General features: G+C 38.2%; 1 protein-coding gene and 1 long non-coding RNA gene across 4 annotated transcripts in view; one reads left to right on the forward strand and one right to left on the reverse strand.

Moving 5' to 3' along the window:
* The window catches only part of RD3 (RD3 regulator of GUCY2D), a 29258-nt gene extending 11972 nt beyond the window's left edge, over window positions 1–17286 (reverse strand). Inside the window, exons 1-2 of one of the 3 annotated variants that reach the window (XM_074309086.1) lie at window positions 17100–17286; window positions 11344–11441 (exon numbers count right to left, since the gene is read on the reverse strand). The gene's annotated coding sequence lies outside the window, so the exon portion shown is untranslated. Of the gene's footprint in view, window positions 1–11343; window positions 11836–17099 lie in introns of those variants that run through there. The other 2 variants (XM_074309087.1, XM_074309088.1) reach the window with 2 other exon arrangements.
* Window positions 1–26637, forward strand: part of LOC141565678 (uncharacterized) — a 155945-nt gene that overhangs the window by 45398 nt on the left and 83910 nt on the right. The window lies entirely within an intron of this gene.

A 26637-nucleotide genomic window follows, 5' to 3' on the forward strand; every position in this document is an offset into this window, starting at 1 on the left:
CATTAGTGGAAGGAGTATCCACACCAGTGAAATTATGGGCCCATTAACTACTGATTAATAATAACCATTATTACCACTCACATTTACATAACACTTTTGATTTACAAAAGACACAAAACAAGCCATTGTGCTAATATCCAGAAACAATAACTTCAAATTGGCAGTAGAGTGCTGGACTTTCAACAATAAAACAGGAGAATGTGAAAGACTGAGTACATAGTATTTAATAGGAGCTCATCCATTGATAGAAGCTATGAGAAGAAAGATGTATATATAGTTGTTTATAGTCTAGAGCAAGGCCTCTTAAACTTTTTCCACTTGTATTCTCTTTTTTGCCCGAGAAATTTTTTGTGACCCCAAGAATATAGGTATATAAAATAGGCACAAAAATTAAATCTTTCCTGAAAATAAATCGTAATTTTGTGATTCCCCTCCTTCAGTTATATGACCTCCTTAGGGGGTTGTGAAACTTTGCTCTAGAGCAGGAGTTCTTAATTTAGAGTTTGGAAACTTATAAATATTTTGATACCTGTCTTTCAATGTAATTTATTTCCTTTGGAAGGCTATACCCTTTATTTTATGCACTTAAAATATCATTCTGAGAAATTCATAGTCTTCACTAGATTTCCAAAAGAGTTTATGACCCACAAAACCACAACAATGTAAATGGAAAAAACAATAACAAAACCACCAAAAGAGAAACCATGGAATTATAGGAACTGAACAAAGCGATAGGGAAAATAACATCATTTCATATTTACCAATATGACAACCTTTGAGTGTGGAACACTACAATTAATGTCAGATTTTTTCTCATTGAGTTAGTTTTGTTCTAAAGATTTTTCCCCTCCTTTTAAAAAATCTTTTAATGAGGGATGTGCAGCATAACTGGTCTATAGGGGCCATTCCTTGGAGCATTCACAGATATTCTCTGCCTTCTTCCTGTCAACCACAATGGAACTTTAGGGCCAACCTCCAAATCATCCCTGAAGGGCTTGTACCGAAAAGACAGTGTTACTTAATTGACTGCAGAGATCGGTACTGGAAATACAATAGCACCTGAAAATACAGAAATTTGCTCTGTTCTTCTAACTCATAGTCATTCCCATGGAAAGATTTGTGCTTCACACATGGCTAACGAATTGTCCAAGCCCTTGAGTATATATAGAGTACCCACAGAGAGCATCGCCACTGAAGAATGAATTAAATCATTAAACTTCAGGAGAAAAACTTTTTTGGTATAAATCTTTGCTTCCATCACCCTGGATGATACACTTTTGGGCTGGTGGGGTTTGTAAATTATTTTTTAAGCTCTATGGTAACAGAGCTTCCCAGATGGCAGATAGAAGTGACCTAAAAACTACAGGGCTGAATTCATCAGAAAAATCTGTAGCAAGACTTAGAACTAAATAGAGAAGTACATAAGATGGGAGACTCTAGCCCTTTAACCACTATTTAAAGAGTTTTCAGATTTACATAAACTGATGCTGAGAGAAAGAAGCAAAACCAGGAATACTATATAGACAGAAACAGCAAAATTGTGTGATGATCAACTATGAAAGACTTGGTTCTTCTCAGCAGTTTAGTGATCCAAGGCAATCCCAATAAACTTTGGATAGAAAGCCCCATCTGCATCCAGAGAGAAAACAGAAAACTATGGAGATTGAATGTAGGTCAACATAAACTATGTTCACTTTTTTCTTCTTTTTCTTCTGTATTTTTTTTGTCTCATGGTTTTTCCATTTTGTTCTAATTTTTCTTTCCCAGCATGATTCATAAAGAATTGTGTATTAAAAGATTAATGTGGGGGCAGCTAGGTGAACTTCCTAGCTATGTGACCCTGGGCAATTGCTTCAGCAAAAATAATAATAATAATAATAAATTAATGTATACATAAAGAGCTTTCAGAAGCCATCATTGAAGGGGTTCTTATTTTCTAAAGAGCCTTTCTTTTTATTTTTTTATTTTTTTCTTCCTAGCACATTCGGTGTGGAATCAGTTGTTTAGTGTACAAAAACACCTTTATTGAAATACATCAATATCATTTCCCAAAGTCCTCCCCTACTTTACTGGATGCATAGGGATGATCCTGGGTCCTCAAAGACTAAACCAGTGGATTAAAAGATCTATCGGGTTTTACCAAAAATGGAAAAGCTTTCAGTTAAAACCTGTGATAGACTTTTTATTTCTCTTCCTAAGAAAGACCAATCCTAGTTAAATATAGTGAAGCTTATCAATAGAGTGAATAAAAAGTGATAAACTTTTTTATTACAGCAGTTCTCAAAGGCCATACACTAAATTATTAAAGGACTGTAATCAGCGGAGAGAATGATCACAAAGATGAAATCAAAGATTTTTGATGTTTTGGATATTTGTGACGTTTTGGTCCCTAAATAATATGAAGGTAGGAATTAGAATTCCTTAGACTTCATCCAATGTTCAGTATCTTAATTTTACAAATAAGAAAATTGAGATTCAGAGAGGTTGTGACTAGCCCAAAGTCTGAACCCAAATAGAGTTCAAAATGCTACCTAGTCACAGACTCTGGATACTAGCCTTTCCTCTTCTAATATATAGCTTCTAATGAATATCCAAATGAGACTTCCATGATCTTCCTCATTCAATCTTTATTCTTTTGCTTCCCAGCTTCCTCACAATTCCTGAGCTTGCTTTCCTAAAAAACAAAAATAGAGAACCAGCCTCTGTCTATTTTTCCTTCAAAATATCATAGATTTCAAACCAGGAGAGACCTTGGAGGCTTATCTCATTTTACAAAGCCAGAAACTCAAAATGAGTTGGCCAAAGTCATATAGGGAGTGAAAAGCAGAATTAGAATTCAAAACCAGGGCCTCTGACTCAAAATATGATGCTCTTCCTACCATACCATATATCTCTGTCCTTTCTTGTCTATTCTCCCCAGCTCTCATCCTCTCTACAAAGTGCCATCTGTATCCCACCAAACCTGAATGTTAGCAACAATGGCACAGAAGAAATGACTTTTTTGGGATACTTCAGGCAGTTAAAAAAAAAAAAGACAATTACATTTTGATAACTTTAATAGCAGCTAGATAGAAGTTACTTTTAATCTATATAACATTTGGGGGTTAAGGTTTTTTTTTTCTTCCCACTAAGCTATTAGGTTATGAGATGATAGAAATCCATTACCCTGAAAAGGATAATGTTATAGGCAGACATATTAATTAAAGGATTCAAGCTTCTGGAAGGTTATTATGATAAAAACACTTCAGTTTCTATAATGAGGATAATGAGAGGAAAGGGGCTTTAGCTCCCACAGAGAGCCTTTTTTGGTGCATATTAAACGAACAAGTGTATACATATACAGAGAGTGGGAGGGAGGCAGGAAGAGAGAGAGAGAGAGAGAGAGAGAGAGAGAGAGAGAGAGAGAGAGAGAGAGAGAGAGAGAGAGAGAGAGAGAGAGAGAGAGAGAGAAAGGAAAGAGAAAGAGACAGAAAGGAGAGAGAAAAGAGAGAGACAGAAAGGAGAGAGAAAGAGAGAGACAGAAAGGAGAGAGAGAGAGAGAGAGAGAGAGAGAGAGAAGAGAGAGAGAGAGAGAGAGAGAGAGAGAGAAAGGAGAAAGAGAGAGACAGAAAGGAGAGAGAAAGAGAGAGGCAGAAAGGAGAGAGAGAGAGAAAGGAGAGAGACAGAAAGGAGAGAGAGAGAGAGAGAGAGAGAGAGAGAGAGAGAGAGAGACAGAGAGAGAGAGAGACAGAGAGAGAGACAGAGAGAGACAGAGAGAGACAGAGAGAGGGACAGAGAGAGAGACAGAGAGAGAGAGAGAGAGAGACGGACAGAGAGACAGAGACAGACAGAGAGACAGACAGAGAGACAGACAGAGACAGACAGAGAGAGAGAGACAGACAGACAGAGAGAGACAGACAGACAGAGAGACAGACAGAGAGAGACAGAGAGAGATACAGAGAGAGGGAGAGAGACAGAGAGAGAGAGAGACAGAGACAGAGACAGAGACAGAGACAGAGAGACAGAGAGAGAGACAGGAATGAAAAGAATGAGGTTGGATAAGTTAGAATAAATGAGCCGTGAGAGTGAATGTTAGACAATGGGGAAAATAGTAGAATATGTTTTCCCAAAGTTTTAAAACTTTGCTTTGAAAAAAAACAACTTGCCTGTAAATTGAATATCAGTTCCCCAACCCAGTTCACACTCATTTCAATGTTGTTTTGGAATTGTATTGAATGAGTGTGGTCTTGTTGATGGTTGATTTTCCCTATAATCCAAAAGACCAAAATTCAAGTGTCCCCTCGGACTCATCTTAGTGGGATGATCAAAGTCAAACTATTTATCATCTCAGGACCTCCAGGTGATATCTAAAACTAAATTATTTTCAACAAAGGGCTTTTGTTTGAGGTTGAAGAGTGAGGGTAGGAAGAGGAGTGGGAAGAATGGGAGGCTAGAGATATATTTGTTTTTTTTTAATGGAGGGAAAGGAAGAAGAAAGAAAAGATGGTTAATGAAAGATTAAAAACAATTAAAGGAGGCAAGAGGGAAAATTAGACAGGGACAGACAAGCCTAATAAATGTTTATGCTAGCAAATTAAATTTAACACTTATTAACAGGCTACATTTGTAGATTTGGAATTTCGTATGCTATGTCCATTATGTGGCCTTTTTTTGTCTATGGAAATACTAATGTTTCCTGGCTATTTTCTAGTTCATAGTTAAAATTTTTAGAATTTAAAACAAAACTGATAAAGGGAGTTTCTACACCTTTGTGTATACAGATATAATTAATTAATTATAGATTAATAGTTAGAAAGGACCAGATCTATATGTGTGTATATATATATATATACATATATACATATATATATATATCTGGGGTGGCGTTTAGGGAGGCTTCAGATGTTTTATAATCATCCCCATCCCTGGGGTGGCGTTTAGGGAGGCTTCAGATGTTTTATAATCATCCCCATCCCTCTTCAGATCTCTCCCTCCAGGGCCTAAGGACCTTGGCAAAGGCAGGATTCCTATTGTTGCTATTTCTGGCTCTAATTCTCAGTTTGCCCTGAGAGGCTCAGGGCTGGACTGATTAAGTTCTTAAGGGAAAGGGAGGGAATATGGGGCGAGGGGAGGGAAAGACAGCTGGCAAGCAGGGAAGACTCTAGAGAAGCGAGAAGCTTATTTTATCCTAGCAAAAAAATGTTCCAGTTCCCGAAACTACTGTCATTGGATTTTCCAGAACTTTGAAGCAGAGGTTGAAAACAAAAATAAAAACAACTTTTACCAGTGGATAGAGTGCCCAACTTGGAGTCAGGAAAACTTGTCTTTGTGAATTCAGTGCCAGACACCTTCTAGTTGTGTGGTTCTGGGCAAATCACTTAAACTTGTTCGCCTCAGTTTGCTCATTTGTAAAATGAACTTGAGAAGGAAATGGTAAAAAATTCTAGCATCTTTGCCAAGAAACACAAACAGGGTCAGAAAGAGTTGGACACAACTGAAATAACCAAATAACAAAGCATTTTGGGAGTTTAAAAACTTGAAAATATTTGTGTCTATGAATGCATTTCTGTGATAGTGTCAGGGAAAAGATTGTGATCATGTCTGTTGGACGTGGGGAAGAAACAGGACAAAGACTCTGTTGGAGTGATACAGCCTAAAGAAATGCCAGTTCTCCTGCACATCTAAGTGAGAATTATGTCCTGCATACCCAACAATGACTCTTGACAGCCTCAATGTTACAGAATCACATATTAAAATAATTATTCAATCGATTAACTTTGCCAGTACCTAACCAAGAACTCCTCCTATATATCGAACTGAGCAGCCATCCATTTTCTGCCTGAAAACCTTCAGGAAAGGGAGACTAAAGCAGCCCATTCCACTTCTGGTCGTTTCTGTTCATCAGGAAGAAGATGTCATGACTTGCAAGTGAATTTTATTTAAGTGAGGGAGGGCTGTGCAAAGTCACCAGCCTCAGTTTCTCCTCCGGAGCCATCTGGGTCCAGTGGCCAGAGATAGATCAGGACAACTGGAGACAGACGCCCCACCCACCGAATCTAAACTTCTCAGCCTGACTCTTCTAAGTCCCCTCGGACAACTGGCTCCTCCTTACCATGTTTCAGGATTCATCTTCCAATAGGCTATCATACAGACTGCTCACCAGTCCCTACACATGGCTCCATATTGTCCAGTTTGTTTAGCAGATTACAAAAGTTAAATAAAAGGTCTGTAAACAAAATATTTGACCATTTAGAAATTGCTATGGAATTAAAAACTAACATATCTCTTCCTATCCATATTTTTAAAGAAAAAAATCACTAGATATTTTTAAGTACCTACAACGTGCTAGGCACAGTGCTAGGTATCAATAATAGAAAACAAACAGATCATTTCTTAAGAAGCTTAGATTCTATAGGGAGAGAAGACATGTACAAATAGAAATAGATTATATAGTCGAGTCAGCATTTTATTAATTTATTAAACATTTATTATGTGACAGATACTGTTCTAAAAGATAGTTACTTTTGATCTAATTTTTCTTGCACAACATAATGAATAAAGACATAGTTTTAGAAGAATTGAACATGTTTAACCTATTTTGGATTACTTGTCTTGGGGAGACGGGAAAAAGGGAGGGAGGGAGAAAAATCTGAAACACAAGGTTTTGCAAAGTGAATGTTGAAAACTATTTTTGCATATATTTGGAAAAATAAATTACTATTGGAAAAAAAAAAAAGATGGGGATAAAAAGAAAGGCCAAAAGGCGCAGTCCTAACATCATAGGGAAGCATTAGTGGGGGTGGAGGGCCAAGAAGGCCTTATGTAGGAAGCATCACTGGGGTTCAATTTTGAATGAAACCAGGCACTCCAAGACAGAGGTGTCAAACTCATGCCCTATGACCTGAATGTGGTCCATAACACTTTTGAATGTGGTCTGAACCAAATTAAAATGTACCTGGGAAGTATTTAACAAAATAAATAAAAATACAATAAAACCTAGAAATATTAACATGTGGTTTTCTAAGCCAATATGTAGCCTTTTATTCATTTTAGGAGCTCCCATTTCTATTTGAAATTACTTACTCTAAGATGATGTTGTAAGGAGGATTGCTATTCCAGAGATGAGGGAAAGTCTCGTGCAAAAGGTACAGTGACAAAATATCTCAGGTGAGGTACAATGACGCCAGCTTGTCTGGAGCAGGGTGTGGGAAAGGCAGTGTTAAAATAGTAAAAGCTAGCTTAGAGGAAGGTCATAAAGGACTCTACAGAAGGGGAGTTTGTATTTACCTAGGGACTAATGAGGAGTGACTGAAATTTATTTAATTACACGATCAGATCTGTGATTTAGGAGCATCACATTAGCGACTGTGTGAGAGATTATTGGAGGAGGAAAAGGTTGTCACCAGAGAAAAAATGAGGTGGCTGGCTATTGCACTGGACCAGGTAGGAGGAAATGGTAGTCTGAACTGGAGTGGGATTGTACTTGTGCAGAGAATGCAATAATGTGGAGGAAGAAATCAAAGAGTGGGCCATTGTTTAGATATGGGGATGAGAAGAGGATAATTTAGGAATTTAAGATGATTCTGAGGAGTTAAAATGATTGCTAATCTGGGTAACCGAAAGTAGGGTGCTGTCTTCAACAGAAATGGGGAAGTTCCCAAGAAATCGTATAAATACAAAGAAATTGCCAAGAAATGGGGAAGTTCCCAAGACATAGGATAAATACAAAGATATAGTCATATCAATGTTTTTTCCCTTTATAAAGTGAAAAATATTAGATCTAAAGGTGAGTCACACAATTTTTATGTGCTTGAGTTATAGTTTTTTGGACAATTAAGTTTTTTTTTTTTTTTTGGGGGGGGGGAGAAGCATTTATTAAGCACCTACTGTGCTCCAGGGATCATGCTAACTAAGGATTTTACAAATATCTCATTTGATCCTCACAATAATTCTGGGAGGTAGATGTTGATATTATTCCCATTTTACAGCAGGGAAAACTGAGTCATTCAAAGGTCATACAAGTTCAGAGTGTTTCAGGAAAGATTTGAACTTGGGGCTTTGTTACTCCAGATCCAAAGTCCTATCCACTGTGCTGTACAGCTGCCGGAAAAGGGGGGAATAACTCTCTGCTGGTCAATGAGTCTGTCCTCTGCCCTTTGCTGACCCTCATGCTCCTTAATTCTCTTCATCCACCTTCAAAACTGAGGGAGACCCTGGAAATCCATGTTTGAGAAGGAACTTCATTGGTTCCTTGGAGGTTTTTCTAGCAAGTGGATAGATTATGTGGGTATAGTAGAGGGGAAAAATAAACTCCTGATATTATTTTTTCTGTTACCCCTGAAAGGATAGCTCCCTCCCTCATAGGCCTTGCCTTGAATTCCATCAACAACATCAAGGAGTTAGGGCTAGAATAATTCTCTGAGATCATCTTGTCCAACCCTCCCATTTCCCAGACAAAACAAGTGAAGCACAAGAAGCATAAATAACTTGCCCAAAATCATACTCTTCACAAATCATCAAGATTTAAATCAAGGATCTCTGGCCAAATCCAGAGCTCTTTCTTCTACAAGACACCTTCCTTAATTCCCCACTTCCTGCTGTCTTCCTTTCCATTCCCTGCTTGCTCCTTCTATGTTTCATTTTCCATTGCCTGTACCCTCCCTCACTCTCTGCACCTTCCATTCTGCTTATTTTTAAATATCTCTGAGGAGAAGGATGGCTCCTTCACTTCATGAAACCCTAGAGACAAGGCTACCAGCTGTGGCTCATTAGGTAGGTTAGAGAAATCGGATGCATCCCTCAAGGGCAAGATGGAATCTGAGTGTTTTCATTTCTCTTCGGTTACAGGGTTATTAAAAGTCAGGGCAGGAAACAAGGGAAATGGCAGCAATGACAATAATAGCAGAGTTCTAGCCTTCGTGCATGAGGAGGGGACTTTCAACAAGGCAAACCCCTTGACTTGTTCAGCTGGTCCTGGGGACAGAGCACAGTTACCCAGAGTCTGCCTTCTCGGGACCGAGAACTCCCCCTTATTAAATAGTAGCCTGAGTCAGAAGTACAGATCAGGGCTGCAAATAACCTTTTCTTTTTGCTAATATGACTAGTTCACATAGGGATCGATGCTTTCTTCTTCCCCTTTATTAACACCCACTTATAAGCAAGGGAGCTAGACTTTAGTGGACACTTAATCAATACCTACTATGTAAAGGCATTGGAAGCCAAAAATGATCTAGGGAAGAGTTCTGGATTTAGATTCGGGTTCAACTCTCAACTCTGACACCAATTCTGTGATTATAGGAAACCCATTTCCTTTCTCAGTACCTCAGTTTCCTTTTCTGTAAAGTGAAAATAATAATACTTGGACTACCTACCTCCCAATGTGGTCATGAAGAAAGTCCTTGGTGACCCTAAAAGGCTATCTAAATGTGAATTATTATATACATTATTATTTTTATCTCCTCCATTAGATGGGAACTCCATTATGGAACCCCCAATGTCTCTTTCTACTTCTGTATCACCCCTTTTTGCCCACGACAGGCTTCTGCATTCAGTAAAAAGTGTGGGATTAATTCACAGGCAAATAGATTTTCGTTCATTTTTTCTTTCAAGGAAATGGAATTTCTGGTATTTTAACAATTTCTTCTTGTGGGAAAATATAAATTAGTTCTTGACCTAATAATACATTTAGTTGGAATGCGCTGAATAAACCTGGTCAACTTCATGAATAAGTTTCTGATGATTTTTTTTTAACTATAGGGAGAGAGGCTGAGAACAGATTTTACAATCATCACTAAAAAGGGCCTGATCAACCTGGTCCCTTCATGTTCTTGTTACCAAAGCTCATAGACACCTTTCCTTGAAAGGGATCACTCATCTAAGTGATTTGGGTGGAAGGTGATGTCTTTTACTTTACTAAAATAAAAAAGAGTCTCAGAAAAATTGCTCACTAAGCCAGAAGACCTGATAAGGTCCAGTGAAGGCAGTGTTCATCTACCTATAGAATAGAGTAACTGGGTAGCTAGAGTGGCTGCCGCGGAGTATAATCTTGGAGAGGATAGTTTCTTGAAAAAGGGAACCTTTTTTTTGGTCTTTATATTCTCAACTTGGAACTAAGTCCTCGGAACACATCATAAGAATTTGAAAAATGCTTAATGAAATGAATGTTGAAAACTATCTTTATTTATACTTGGGGGAAAAAACTATTAAGTGGGAGGGAAATGTTTACCGGTTTGGATTAGAGGGGATACCACACTGGGGACCTTCTGAAATACAAGCAAATGTTCTCCATGGCCCAGAGTTACAGCACAGACTAGTTTGACTATATGTTTGGATATCAGAACACCATGGCCTCCGGTCCTTTCAAAGCATCTCTGCTTTCAAAGCAAATATAAAGTAACCATGTTATTGCTTTATGGTCCCAAGAAACTGGACAAAAACATGCAGAGCTAAATCCATGGAAAATCCAAATATCTCAATTTATAGCTCTTCACTTCACTCTTTATCCACATTTGACCTGAGTTGCCCATAAGAACTGATATGTCTCTTTTCATAGGATCATAAATGAAAAATTTGAAGGGACCTCAGCAGGCCATTAAACCCAATCTCTTCAGTCTACAAATAAAAAACTGAGACTGAAAGAGTGACTTAGGTTTCTCTCTGCTTCTAGCCCAGCCCTCTATCCTTTAGGACTCTTGAAGCTACCTTTCTCCATATGTAGCCCATCTCTGAAAGAGCCAAGGAAAAGGACACTTGGGGATATTGAATAACCACCAGTCTGGCTTTGCTGGCCCTGGATGACAAAAATCTAACTCAACACAATTTCAGGGACACATGATTCAGGTCTTCCAGACAAATACTTGAATTAAATCAGTGGTGTTGTGGTAAATGTTTAACAACCGGATCTTTTTTGGGGAAAATGTCTACCAGACACACTATTAAGTTTAATCTGCATTTTTAATACTTTCCACAAAACAATAAATTAAGCCTTTGATTTGTAGCATTTGCCAATTTCTGAGATGTAAATGTTCACACTGAAAATCTGACAATCTGTTCTAGAGAGCCTATTTGAGGTGGTTCCAGCACATCTCTGAAAATAATCCAAGTGAGCATTTCCTCTAACATTTACCTGGACCTCAACTCAGACCGCATTTAGAGGATTGACAGGTCTCCCCTACTAAATTGTTCTCTCCCAACCCTTACCAAACATATTACCCATTATCTACAGGGGAGGAAGGTGACTAAGAAATTAGTGCCCTGGAGCTGGACCAAATGAAGGCCTAACTTCTGTCCCCCCTCTATACTTTTTTGGGTCTGATTGTGCAAAGTTTCTCTAGAGAGTGATGTCTAAGTGGGCAGACTTCTTACCTGAGTTTCTGGAGTTGGAGGCAATAGTTGGTACTTCTGGGCAGAGAGGGTGTACCACTTTGTTTCCAGTTGTGGAGAGGAGATTGTCTGGTTCCTTTCTAGGAAAGGGAGGAAGGTTTTATAAAGCCATAAGGTAGGAGGGAAGGATGAATGAGCATATGTGGGGGGCTGAGGTGGAGAGGCAGAAGGGATGGAGCGGGAATGTGGCTTATTAAATTAATCTTTTAGCTAAGCTTCTTCCTTTCCTCTGGGCTCCTGCTGGCTGCTGCTTGCTCTTGCTTTCTGTCTCTCTCCCTCCTCCTGAAAGGGAACAATAGGACAGGCAGGAGAGTTTCAGGTAGCAGGGCTGCGGCTTTATTTCTTCGTCTGTCTGGCTGATTGTCTGGTTCCTGTTCTCCAGAAGAGTCCTGGGAGGTTTAACTCACAGTTTCTCCCTGATGAACTGCTGGCCACATCCCAGCTTGTGATGTTCGGTTACCATGGAGACTCACCTAAGCCTATTTAGCTTTGAGAAGTATAATCCAGGGGGATGGGGAGGAAGAGGCTCACTGAGTCAGGGGCCTGAGAAGATCTGGGACAGAGCAGAAAACAAATAGGTCGGGGAGGGAGATAGTCTTGGAGAATTTCCCACCCTGGTGGTGGGAAAACTGCTATTCTCTCAGAATGTTATTGTTCAGTCTTTTCAGTTATGTACAACTTTCTGTGACCCCATTTTGGATTTTTTTTTTTGGCAAATATAAAGGAGTGGCTTGCCATTTTCTTCTCTCCAGCTCATTTTACATATGAGTAAGCTGAGGCAAAACAGGGTTATGCAACTTGGAAGGGTCACAAGGTGGTAAGTTTCTGAAGCCAAATTTGAATGCAGAAAAATGAATATTCTTGACTTCATATCAGGCAAACTATCCACTATGTCAGTTTAGAGTATTTTTTATATATATATATATATATATATATATATATATATATATATATATATATATATATATATGTATACACACACATACATACATACATACATATATGTGTCACTCTTTTTCTTTGTCAAAAAACAAAAACACCCAAAAGTGGTCACAAAAATTTGGACACAACCAAAAAAACAACATAAAGGCCAGGTCTCCACTTGTTCCCTCTGAGAGAAGATAATAATCAGTCACTCTCCAAATGTTCCTAATAGCTTTATCAGAACAAGTGGAATCAGAAGTGCTGTATTTGAATCCTTGTTCTTATACATCCTAGTATAAGAGCTTACAATCTAATTAAGGAAGACAATACGTACATATATAGGTATATAAGGATAAAAACTCAATCTATGATTTCATTGGTTAGATAAGGAAACTCCTATCAATGCAGTAATAAATCACCTCCATAAGTCTCATTTATAAAAAGAGGGGATTGGACTAAAAAATATTTGAGCTTTCTTCCAGTTGTAGTTAATGAAGCTACAGTCTTACAAGCTCTCTGTGCCCCTGTTTCTTCTGTAAATTGAGGAGGTTAGACTAAGTGATTTCTTAGATTCTGTCCAGAATCTGTGATTTTTGTGAAAGGTGTCCTCATCACAAATGTAATTTTGGAGGGTTCTTTAACGATCATATAATCTAACCTCATCATTTTGTAGTCAGAAAAGTGAGTCTTAGAAGGGAAATGGCTTCTTTGCATAGATTGTAAGTGGAAAATCCAGGATTGGAACTCAGCTGTAGCAGTCTCTGCTGCTCTTCCTTCTTGCTCACACCTGAGACCGGTGTGTAGTTGGATGATATATTTTCATCTGTGTATAGATTGTTCTTCAACATGGTTCTCTAACCCCCACCTCTCTAAATCCAATCCATCTTTCAGAGAGAGCACCAGTCCCTTCTTCCTTTACCAAAGCCTTTTTGGATCCTTGCCTATAATGATCTCTTCCCTATCTCTTCCCTATTCCTAGATTGCTTCTTATGTAGAATAATCATTTTTTGCTAATCACAGAATTATTTTGTAATTGCAAAATTCCAGTTCTTGGACTTGAAATGGGGCTCAAAGGATCACACTACCCAGCTCCTTGCTTCTAGCGAAATAAGATAATTTCCTTTCATTTGGTACTGCAGGAAACTGAGGTCTAGAGTAATTGAAAAACTTGCCCTAAATCACACAGCAGTGGTGGGTACTAAAGCCTAAGCCCCTTGCTTACCAATGCACTATCTTCTATTACACCTTTGGTAATCAGAATACATGGTTATGTCTTATTTCTCTAACTAAATTATAATCTCCTTGAGCGAAGAGGCTGAATTTTTTATACTGATCATAGAACTGGGAATATAATAAATATTCAATAAATACAAAAGCCATGATTCCCAGCCTCAGGAACAGGCTAAAAAAGGCAGGAGAGAGGAGTGGAATAGGAATAGAACTGACTCATGTGAAATGAATTATAAATTCTTTTTTTGTGGGGAGGCACTCCGAGTTAGGTGACTTGCTCAGAGTCACAGCTAGCAGGTATCTGAGCGGGAATTTAAACTCAGGTCCTCCTGATTCCAATGCATCACCTAGCTGCACCGAATTATGAACTCATAAAAAGATAATATATTAGCAAGAGCAAAAAAATATTCTTCAGCCAGATGAGTCCTTAACAGCTAATTAACCAAAAAGCAAAAGAGTAATCAGTTCCTTGGTCTGCGTGTTTTGGATGCTGATAAAATTTTGACCAATAATAGAAAGAAAGGTTTCACTCCAGGAGTAAAAACATATGCTATCTGAAACTCCTTCCTACAAAAAAAATTAGAAAAGGTAAACTCTACACTGGGCATTTCTCCAGAATTCTTCCTCATAGAGTTACTTGTTTCTTACTCTTCTTCAGTCATTTACTTATAAACTTATTTTGCAGTAGACACTAAGCATTGTAACAAGCACTAACTATATTCACTTTTGATTCTAAACTATGGCTTAAAGGGAAAAAATAATTCTTCATAAGGGATGGAGTAGATATAACTAAGGCTAGAAATCAATAAAACAGAGAGCATGAATTATTGTTTACCAGCCACTGTACTGAGCACTGAAGAAATAAAGTCAAAGGTTCTGCCCTCAAGGAGCTTACAATCTAGTTAAGGAAGACAATACATATATAAATAAGTATATAAGGATAAAAACTCAACCTGTGATTTCATTGGTAATAGGAGAGAGCACTTAGTTGAGGAAACTCCTTCTATCAATACAGAACTGGATGTCTTCTCTGCAAATTATAGTTTTAGAGAATTAGCCTAGTGCTTTGAGAGTTTAAGTGACCTGCCCAGGGTCGCATAGCTAGTATATATCAAAGGCAGAATTTTAACCCAGATCTTTCTGTTTTTTAGCCCAGCTGCTATTAGACCTGTCATATAAGTATATGAATAGGTGCACACATCTAATTGATCAATACACACATGCATACGCATCTGTCGGGCATAATGTAATCAGAAAGGAGAGACTCTTGGAACTGGAGGAGAGGAATCAGGAAAGTTCTCATGTAATACTTAAGCTTGAGGAAGGAAGGAAAATTAGGGATTCTGAGAGACAGGTATGAGGGGGGAATACATTTCAGCCAGGAAAAAGACACAGGAGAGGGAAATGCAATGTCATTTTTGAAGGACAGGGAGAAGGTCAGTGTGGATGGGCACAAAGTATACATAGAGGGCAGCAATCTATAATAAAATTTAAAAAATAGTTTGGGTCCAGCTAGTGAAAGCCTTTAACCACTAGAAGAGGTAGTTTATTGTTGATTTTCTAAGTAAAATGAAGGCAGCCACTGGAGTCCATTGAGCAGGGAAGTGATAGGCCAGGTTTGTCCTTTATAAAATCAGTTTGAGCATATGTTATATCCCCTTGTAATCACTTGAGGGCAGAGATTATTTTCTTCTTGCTTTGTATCTCTGGCACTAGTCCTTCATGTTGCAGATTCTTAATAAATATTTATTGACATGTATCACTCATATCAAATTACTTGCCTTCTCAATGTGGGGGTTAAGGAGGAAGGAAAGAAGAAAATTTGGAACCCTTAGTTTTAAAAATGAATGTTTAGATTGTTTTTACATGTAATGGGGGAAAATGTTAAATAAATTTAAAAAATAAATTAATGTTTGTTGAATTGGAGTGAATTGGCCTCTGCAGAACATCTTTGCATGCTGGAGAATGAAGAGTCCTCTATTCTGGAGGGCAACCCCAAACCCAGAGTTCCCCTGACTCGCATGCTTGATATTGCCCCTGAGTTCTAAGACACTGTTAAGGCCTCTGGAGGAGTCCAGTCCCTTCTAGGGACCTGATCAGTAGCACTGCACAGGACTTCCCCGCCAGCCTCACCTCCACCCACCCATTTATGGGGCAGTTGTGCCAGGGGTATTGCCATAAACCATAGAAGGCCTACTGTCATAGCTCCAGGGACCCCAGGGGAAGCAATATAATATTCTAACAAAGTTTGGGCCATTATTGGACCCCCAACTCTAGCCTTAATGATGCTGGGTTTGATACACAATCTATGGGGCCTCTTTACTCAGGCTTCTGGTCCTGTGCTGTATCCCTGCAAGATACTGAGCCTCTGTAACCTTCCTTTCCATCAGTGTGACTCCCTAGTCATGTTCTTCCCTCCTTCCCTCCATAGGTATTGTGAGTATAAATAAGTTCATGTTGATAATAGTGTTTTAAGCTACTAGAAAGTAAGTTTCCCTCCAAAATAGAGTATGATTCTCTGACTGTGATTCTTACTGGGAATATAATGGAACAGGCAAAGAAACAATTAAATTCTTGTATTGATTGTCTCAAGTGACCCCCATATTTCTAAGATAGAGCTGATAGATGTCAGGAGTCTAGGGGCAAAGCTCCAGAAAGCAACACAAATCTCAACCCTCTCATCTTTTTTTGTCCCCTATTTTTCTGTGAACCCTTTAGGAGGAAGGGGGGAAAGCCACTCTTAGATACTCCCTGCTTTTCGGCCCAGGCTTCTCTGAACAGTTGTTCAGTGAGGGTTTAATGTCTGCATTGATGGTAAATTTATTTTTGATTCATTTGCCTGCAGGGGGCTTTGTGATTATCCTAACAGTGAGAATTTGTACTGGGAGAGGAAGTTGGGTTTTTCACTCCCCACTAGGCATCAATGAAAATCGCTGATCTGTGGTTAAATATTCTACAATGCATCCATTGCAGAGACACAAATGGGGCCCCAAAACCACTGCACAGATGGTGTTTGATGAATAAATTGGGGATGTGAAGTTAGAGAGTGAGAAGAAGGGGGAGAAAGAGAAGGGGGAGGGTGGAAAGATTTAAACCACCATGATAAAGAAAGGGGGGCAGCGCAGGGAGGGAGAGGAAGGGGGAGAGCAGCCTTTAGCCAGATGTCAGCATTGCAGAAAGATAGAAACATCTTCTGGGACTGCCTTTTCCCAAATCGTCTGGGGGAAGAGAAGATTTTTTAAAAAGCAGTTCTGCTACAAAGCACTATCTCCTTGGTCTGAGATTGCTAAACCATGGCATTTAGAGACAAAAACCTGAGTACGCTCGGTACTGGGATTTTTAGGCAAATCCCTTAATCTCTCTGGGTCTTGGATTTTGTTTATTTGTTCTTTTGAATCGGTAAAATGAGATTTCTAAGTTCCCTCCCGGTTCTGAATTTTACCTGGTTGTCCATGTTTGCATAGACCCTCTGCACATGGACCACCTTCTCATATTTCAATGTTTCCTTTCCTCAGTAAAAAATGAGCCATTCATTACCAGGAGTCACAATCTCAGAACCAGAAGGCATCTATTTTAACTCTTACCTCAATAAAAATCCCCTTTAAAACATTTTGACATGGTCATCCAGTTTCTTCTCAGAGACCTCAGCTGAGATGGCAACCATTGCCTCTAGAAACAGTCCATTTCATTCCAGATTAGTTTTAAGTGGAGAGGCAATAATTACTCCAGTGGCCTATTTACTGTCCTCTTCCGCCTGATCAACATGAGGCCATGACTACAAAAATGGCCCTGAGTGGTCAGCTCATCCTTGCTTGCGAAAGCTGGTTGTTAAATGTCCAACATGGGTGTCAACCTGAAAAATCAGCAAACACTGAAAATCAAGGTTTGAATGATTGTTTTGTTGTTTGTTTAGATTTAAGGACGTGATGAAGATGTTGCTAATTCAGATTAAACTTAAAGGAATGTTATGCATATAGTGTTTTTCTGAGTCATTGTTAAATCATCTATTACCACACTCCTGCTTCTATTTATTATTTATTCTATTTGTTCCTCCCTTAAGTGAAGGAGTATCAGAGATGGAAAGGACTAAGCTTTAAGTGACTTGCCCAGGGTCACACAGCCAGGAAGTGTTAAGTGTCCGAGACCAGATTTGAACTCGGGTCCTCCTGAATTCAGGGCTGGTGCTCTATCTACTGCGCCACCTAGCTGCCCCTAAAGAGTTGTTTTAAATAAATTTCTTGTGAATAGAACATTGGCCCTGAAGTCACAAGACCTGAGTTCAAATTTAACCCCAGTCACTTAACCCTTCCTGACTGTGTGGCCCTGGACAAGTCACTTAACCCCAAATGCCTCAGCAAAAATAAGTAAATAAATAAATAAAATAAATTTCTTTATGATTTGTTTTCAGCAAATTTTTGATTTGTATATTATCTTATATACCTATAAATCTCGGGTCATGTAACAATTTCTCTGGTGAAAAGGGAGTTGCGAGTAGAAAAAGTTTAAGCCCTGGTGTAGGGGAAAGTATGTTGAGGGAGTGTATAGAGAGGAGGGATATTTTATACTGATTTCTGTATATTCTATAAATTCTGTAGATTCTCTGTAGCTAATTGATTTTAATTGGTTACATTTAATTGGTTAAATGACACTGGAATGCTAATTAACTATATGAATAGGTTGAGGAGATATTAAATGTTAAATGGTCAGATCATAATGAAGAGATAATTAGCATTTCATATCAGGAAGAACACACTGGCAGAGGGGCTTGAGTTGAAAGCATGAGAGAATCTCATCAACTTTCTGAGCTATCTATCCGTAGGCCCTTGAAAGGAAATGTATCCCTTGACCCTTAAAGGGAGATGTCGTTTTACTCTGAAGATCTGACTGATCTGTGCAAGTGGGAGTTGTGACAAATCCCCAGAGCTATGTGGGTGACCTCTAATTGTTGGGAAGATTTTCTTTGCCTCAAGATTAAATGTGCCTTTTTATATCTTCCCCCCATGGCTCCTGATCTGGCTTTCTGGGACAAAACAGGACAGATTGTCAGGTTTTTTCCACATGATGACTCCTTACATACTTGAAGACAATTGTCATGTCTCTCCTAAGCTTCCTATCTCCAAGCTAAACATCCCCAGTTCCTTTAGACTATCCTCCTGGGGCACGGACTTGAAGCCCTTCACCTTCTCAATTAGTTTCCTACTTATCTGTGCTGTTCCTAAAATTGTTTGGCCAAAATAGAGCATGAGTCTCCAGGTCTGGTCTGACCAGGACAGAGCAGTTTTCTCATCTGTAAAGTGAGGGAGGTGAACTAGATGCCTTTTGAGGACCTTTCCAGCTGTAGTTCTATCTCCCTTTGAATCAAGAGCAGTCACCCTCACTTTGTTCTGGACATGATGTTTCTCCCAGTGCAACCTGAGATCACAGGCAATTTTTAACTAAAGAGAAGCAAAAACTAAAGCTCTTCTTTCTAATTGACCACATATTTACACAAAGTCCACTGCCCATCAAACAAAAAGAGAACTAAGAAAAAGAGGTTTAAGCTCTTAGGCTCAGAAACTTCAAGCTGGAAAGGGCCACAAAGGCTTTTTGGTCTACTTCCCTCATCTGCTATATGAGGGAACTGATGCTCAGGGAGATTAAATAATTTGTCCAATGTCACACAAGTAATTAATTCTGTGAGGTCCGTTGAGTGATGTATAGTAATAATATAAATAAAAAAGATCTTCATAAAGGTACATCAGGCCTATAATATATAGTTACATTTAATATATCTACTATATAGATATTTATCTATTATCTATATCTATAATGTATTATATTTTTGGTATCTCTCATAGGTATGTACATTTGACAAAGAATGAAGTCACAGAAACTGGAGAAAACAACCCCCAAATGGGAATTGACAAGGCTGTGTATAAGCACATATATCATTATATAGATATGTACAAATGTGTGTCTATACATATATAATGTATGTGTATATATCTATATCAAGACCCATCATACACACATATATAAATATGGATACACACATACCTATATGTGGGTGTATATATCTATATCTATCCATCTATCGATCTTCTACCTATAACTGGGTAGTTTTCTTCTTAGATTACAATAACTAGACTCTTTTTGTCTTGTTCACAGCTTTCAAATAGTCCAATGATTCTTAAATGATCTGTCTTTGATCTGTTTTCCAGGTCAGTTGTTTTTCTTGAATTTTCTATTTTTCAGAATTTTAACTGTGTTTTATTGATGTTTCATGGAGTCATTAGCTTCCATTTAGCTAATTTTTATTTTCAAGGAGTTATTTTCTTTTGTAAGGTTTTATACCACTTTTTCCAAGCGTCTCCAAGAAAATCCCAAATGGGATCATAAAGAGGCAGACATGACTGAAATGATTGAACAACACAATCTATTCTTGAGTTTCCCAATCAGAATTCAGTCCTGTGGATTTTCTAGCTTAAAAGTGTCCCAATTTGTGTCTTGAAGGCTGCAAGCTGTTCCACAAAATTCCTGAGTAATCCTGAGCCAGAAAAAATGTAATTGGGAAATGTTAACAAAATAAACAAAAATATAATACACCACAGATAATATTAATTTGTAGTTTTCTAAGCTAATATATATAGTACAGGGATCCATTTCCATGTGGAAACTGATATGACTTTTATAGTTCATTGTGGAGAAGGGATAGTGGAGAACTAGATTCAGTTGCTTTATTATAGTATATTTTATATATTATGTGTTTATATATATATATATAAATATTTTATATATTATATTATACATTATATACAAATATACTTTTATATATTATATATTTATTGTATTATGTTAATTATTCAGTTGCATTATGATTCACCTCCCTCTCCCTTCACTTCTTATTGAAAAGGCTCTCCAAATATCTTTTTTTTTAACCTAGTCTTAATCACGGAATGAGTAGTTGCCCTAGTTAAAGACCTGTTAAAGACCTTAGCTTAAAAAGGCCTAGGTCTCCCACAGCCACCAGAGCCATCTCCAGTCATACTGATGTATATCTGCCACTGAATCCAGATGGATGGTTCCAGAGGAAGCAGGTAACCTTGCCCAGCCCTCCCTCACTGAAATCCAATTCCCTTGCATGCCACGGCATCATCTCCCAGATGTCATGGTACTCTTAGAGAATGGAGTACAAACAGGGATTGAAAGGGCTCTCCAAATACTACCAGAAGGGTTCTTGCCACAAGATTTCCTGTTAAATTTAAGAGACTGCAGGGCCAAAATAAGAACAAAATGAGATTATCTACAGGTCATCTAACTGCTGACAAAAGGAGGTTTATTTAGCCATAGCATAGAAAAGATACTCAGTAAAGATACAACATTCAGCTCAGGTTGATGCAGCCCCCCACCCCACCTCTACATAGAAATATGTCTACACAGCAAGGCAGGATACAGTGATTTGTGGCAATGAGGTCCTCTAAAGTCCAAGTGTCCAGTGCTTTTAGAATACCAGTGTTACAAGTTCACTTAGCTCCAGATTCTGAACTCCATCTGCTCCAAGATTTCACCATTCTCTCTTCCTACCTATTCAGGGATGCAAGGGGGTTATTTGAGTCATATACTTTGTCTTTCTGCCCCTGATACAATTCCAATGAGAACAATATTTATCCTTTCCTTTCCTGTCATCTGCAAATTTTATAAGTATACTATCATCTATGAATTTTCATTATATAGCAAAATCATCCATGCTTTTCACACTTACTGTCTAATAGAAACTTCCTGGACTTTAATCATTCTACCTTCTTTTTTCAAACTAACATTCACTGCCATCCCCATTTTCTCGTAGAACCTTCTCTTCCTTTTATCTTACCTGGAATACAATTATAATATCTCATGTTTATCTTTCATTTTGATGATTGCAAGTCATTTAAAATATGCTATTTGAATGGAACATTTCATAAACCTCACAAACCACCCCCTCCTCCTTTTAGCACAATATTTCAGAAGACTTATTTCTGACTTCCTTCTGCAAGTACATTATTTTGCAATTCACTAATGCACTTATACTCCAGATGTTTCTGTTTTCAGATGACATTGTGCTAATTGCATCAAGCCCTGGGATGTCACAGAGCCTTCTAAATGAGAAGGATAATTGCTCAAAAGTTTGTCCTATCCAACACAAAGGAAATAACAAATAACTGTCTATCGTCCAGACTGTGGTATATAGAGAAGAAATGGATAAAGGAAGCCACTAGAGAGATGTGTGACTGCTAAAATTGATGGACCACTAAAGTGGCAAAACAAAATTAGTCTCCATCCTTGACTGGCATCCATGCAATGTCAGGAAAACATGATGAAGGGCAAACTGGATTGGGGGGCCCCTCCCAATTTTTATGGATTCATGGGGAAAATGAATGGGATTCAGACAGAACAGACAGGCATAGATGAGTTTCCATCTGCATTATTGGATAATGTCTCAAATTAATGGGATCACACAGCAATGGAAATATCAAAGTAAGTAATGTCCTTTAGGACAGGGACTGAACTTATGAACTTATGATTTGATTGATATAAAGAATTCCCAGTTGAAGGAATAGTCTCTACCAATGAAAAGAAGTATCTTCTCTGCAATTTATAATCTTAGAGACTTTACCTAGAAAACTGAAAGGGGAAGTTACTTGTTCACTGTTTTTAGTCAGTATGTGTCAGAAGAAGCATTTGAAGTGAAGTCCTCTAGATTTCAAGGTTAATCTCCTGTCCACTACTCCACGCTGCTTCTCAAGCAATGTCCTTATCATATAATACTGTATTTTATAATAATCTTTGTTTGTGTATTATAGTTATATATTTATGTCTCATGCCCTTTCCAGACTGAATACTCATTGAAGGGATGGAGTTAATCTTAATATAAACTTTGTTATCTCCATTAACCTAGCTTACTATTCTGTACAGAGGAGATATTGACTTGATGTTCCTTGAATGATATAGTTAACAAAAATCTATTGGCAAAAATGTTAACAAAATAGGTATACTAGCAACAGGTCTTTGGATTTGGAATCACTTAATCCATGAAATACCAAAGTGAAGTTTTATTTATAGGGAAAATTTATTCAAAGAACATTAATCTCCAAAGAACATTATAGTATCCCACATAGTACTCCAAAGTCCCACCGATCCCCAAATTCAGTTTTCTCCAATGTCATTGTTCCAGCAGGGGGATTTTCTTCTTTATATTAGGGTCTCTTGTATCATCTTGCCACTCTCTTATCCCTAAAAACTGCAGCTGAAGTCTAGTTGAAACAGCATCCTCCTCCAGTATTCTCTCATGGTATCTTACAGAATTTTCTTTTGGGCAGACATTCACTGATCTCAACTTGTAGGTACCCACTGGTAATCAGTAGGAAGCTCATCACTCTATGTGCCCCAGAATTCTCCTTTCTAGTTTGAGTTACAGCACTTTACAGCAGAGTTAACAATCCTAACAACAGAATTTAAGGCCAGGGAGTCCATTTTACTGCAACTTAACCTGTAGGAGAGTCATAGTGTCATTTCTAAGGAGAGTTAGAATTCTTCTCTTGAACCTTTTTTCTTGTCCCAGTCCAGCCATGTGAAAATACTCATCACAGACGTCAAGATCAGGGCAGAGCTTGATTTCTTTGAGTTTGGGTTTCCTCAGCTATAAAATGAGTTCTAGATGACATCTAAGGATCCTTTTCAGATCTCCTATGATCCATGATGGAATCCACAAATGTTTGTGTGTGGGTAGGGGAATCTCTCTCCCAACCAGATAAATAATCCCTGTATTAGCGTCATATTCCCCCAATTTATACTCTTATTTAAGTTTTCAAGTGGAGCTATTAAATTATCCAAGAATTTCAGTTCCATCAGCTCCATCACAAACTGGGGCTGTATCTTTTGCAGTTCCCAAGGGTGGTATTAGGCTGCCATCAATCTCTCAGTCTAGATATGGAAAAAGAAAAAGTGACCTAAAAACTCACTCTCTCTCTTTCATTCTCTTCCTCCTTCTTGTTCTTTTTCTTCTTGTTGTTCTTCTTTCTCTCTCTTTTCTCCTCCTCCCTCCCCCTCTTCCTTCACCCTTTTTATTCTCCTTTTCTTTCTTCTCTCTCCCCTTCATTTCTGTTCTCTTTTCTTCTTCCTCTTTTCTTCTCTTTCCCTCTCTCTATTTCTCTCTGTATCTCTGTCTGTCTGTCTGTCTCTAATTTCCACATAACAGAAAACGTCTGACTCATTGCCAACTAAGAACCCGAAAGTCTTCTTTTACATGAATGGTTAGCAAGTCATATTTTCCTCCTTCTTGTACTAGTAGATTTGGTATTTTGAGCATAAGTACTTGGCTTTATGGTTATTGCTTTAAAATTTTCCATGATTACATTCAGCCCACCATTACAGCTTGTGGAAATATTTTTTTATTCTGGTATTATCTGATATATTAATGGCCCCTTCTAGATTTGTATCTCCTGGATACTTTATGACATGACACATAAATGAATGAGTTTCAGAGGAGTTGGGCAGCACAGTGATAGAGCCCTGGTCTTAGAGTAAGGAAACTTTGGGTTTAGATTTTGCTTCACACTAGCTTAGTTTGTCTCAGTTTTAGTTTCCTCATCAATAAAATGAGTTGGCTAAATTTGATGTCCTCTGAGGTCCCTTCTAGCTCTAATATATGCTCTTATGACCTTAAGAATATGTTACTCCGGATGTTTTCAGAAAAACTTGGAAAGATTTACATGAACTGAATCAAAGGGAAGTAAGTAGAACCACAAAACATGGTACACAGCAACAGCAATAGTGTAGAAGGGTCAACTGTGAATGACTTCATTTATTCTCAGCAATAATATGATCCAACACAATTCTGAATGATTTATGAAAAGAAAATTGGTGACACAGTGGATAGAGTGCTAGGATTGGAGTCAGGAATACTCATCTTTCTGAATTTAAATCTGAACTCAGACACTCACCAACTGTGTGATCCCCAAGAAAGGTACTTAACCCGATTTGTCTCAGCTTCCTTATCTGTAAAACAGCAAACCAGTCCAATGTCGTTGTCAAGAAAATCCCAAAAGAATCACGAAGAGTTGGCATGACTGAAAATGACAGGACAATGCAATGAAAAAATACTATCCACTTCCCAAGAAAGAATTGATGGAGTCTGAATGCAGATCGAAGAATACTATTTTTTAACTCTTTTGCGTGTGTGGGTTTTTTTGTCTGTTTTCTTTCACAACATGACTAATATAGAAATATGTTTTGCAAGGCTGCACATGTATAGCTTATTATCAAATTGTTTTTTTTTCTTAAGAAGTGGAGAGAAATGGATGGGAAGCAGAGAATTTGGAACTCAAAAATTTAAAAACATATTAAAAATAGTTTTTCATGTAATTGGGAAAAAATAAAATATTATTTTAAAAAAGAATCTAGAATCTCTTTTCAAATTCATATCAAACTATTAATTAACCTTCCTGGGGCCTGTTATTCAACCAATTAAAATCCCCCTCAGATAGATAATTATTCAGGCCCTCTCTTTCCACCCCTCTTTTTCACCAAAAAAACAAAAAACAAAAAAAAACCCAAGAGATTAAGTCAAATCCTCATAAATATTGTCCCTTTCTATTATGCCATTTCATTATGCCAATCTGGCATAATGCTCCTCTCCAGTTCCTGGACTCTTAGGGTTTGACCATCCCATTCTAGCTGATTTTGCTTTTGGCAATTATTACAACCCTGCTTCCATTCCAGAAAAAGCTGCGGCTATCCTGCCTAGTTTTCCCTGCTCTGTTGGGCTGGTAGATTCCAGGACTCTCTAAGACAGTAGGAATAGGGATAAGGTCATGAATGTGCACCAATAGATATAATACAAATCAGAGAAAGGAGAAATCCAGACACGGGGGTCCTAGGAACATTTGAAAACAGTGGATATTGAGATATCGATCCATCTCCCATTTACTCAGAGCCTTTCTTGTTCCAAAAGAATCTTTCTCCTAACTGTTACCCAGAAGGTCTCCTGGAACCAAAGGCCGTTCAAGCTGGGATTTCATTCCACGGTGGGAAACTTTGTTAGCTTCCCCCCAACCCTTACCACAGCCCATTTCTAAATCACTTAGATCTCAGCTCCATCATCTCCTCCTACAAATATTCTCTCCCCACAGGGACAAGGAAAGGTGGCCGTGGTCTGTAATATGAGTTTAACTCTCATTCTTATCACCAGGACACCTGGGGCCAGCGTGTGTTTGTGTAGGAGTCAAATAATTCTTAGGCAAGTCTGAGGAAAGGTCATTCTCAATTGAATTGCTCAGTAAGCAACAAGAGAGCCCTCCCCAATCCCTAGAGGTCTAGTCTAAGCAGGTAAACATGCAGTAGGAGCATCCCTTAGGCAACCTCATTAGCCGGGATCATCTCCCTGCTAAGGCTTTCTCTGTCACCAACTAAATAAACACAGCCCACAACTCCGGTATAGATTAGACCAATCTATTGAACTGGCTGTATCCCATTATAAAGGATGGGAAATCAATAAGCGTTTATTGAATTTCTCTTACATGACCCCAAGCCAGGTGGGATAGACCAAGGGTGTCAGAAGACCAGGGCTCTATCTTCTGGTACTTTGAGCTAGGTGACCCTGAGAAAGACAGTTAACCTCTTGGTATCTCATTTGAAAAATCGGATTAGCAGTAAGGGGTCTCAATCTTTCCCTGTCTAGAGGCAGTGGGGTTGAGTGGACAGAGAGCTGGTCTTTTTGTAGTGGCCAATAATAATATAATATAATAAAAAAATAAGGAGATGCTGATCAAATGGGCTGAATGGCTGAATAAATGATAGTATGGAGGTATGATGGATTCTTTTTTGCTACAACAAACGAAGAGGGTGATTTCAGAGAAACCTGAGAAGACTTCTATGAAATTATGCAGAGTGAAGTGAACAGAAGCAAGAGAATAATTTAGACAATAACAATGTTTTAAAAATAAACTACTTTGAAAGACTAAAGAACTCCAATCAATGAAATGGCCAAGTATAATTCTAGATGATTCATGCTATCTACTTCCTGACAGAGGAAATTTGGATTCAAGATGCAGAATGACAGATATATTTTTGGATGTGTTTAATGCAAAAATTTGCTATGCTTTTGCA

The sequence above is a fragment of the Sminthopsis crassicaudata genome, chromosome 4, assembly GCF_048593235.1.
Source record: "Sminthopsis crassicaudata isolate SCR6 chromosome 4, ASM4859323v1, whole genome shotgun sequence".
NCBI lineage: Eukaryota > Metazoa > Chordata > Mammalia > Dasyuromorphia > Dasyuridae > Sminthopsis > Sminthopsis crassicaudata.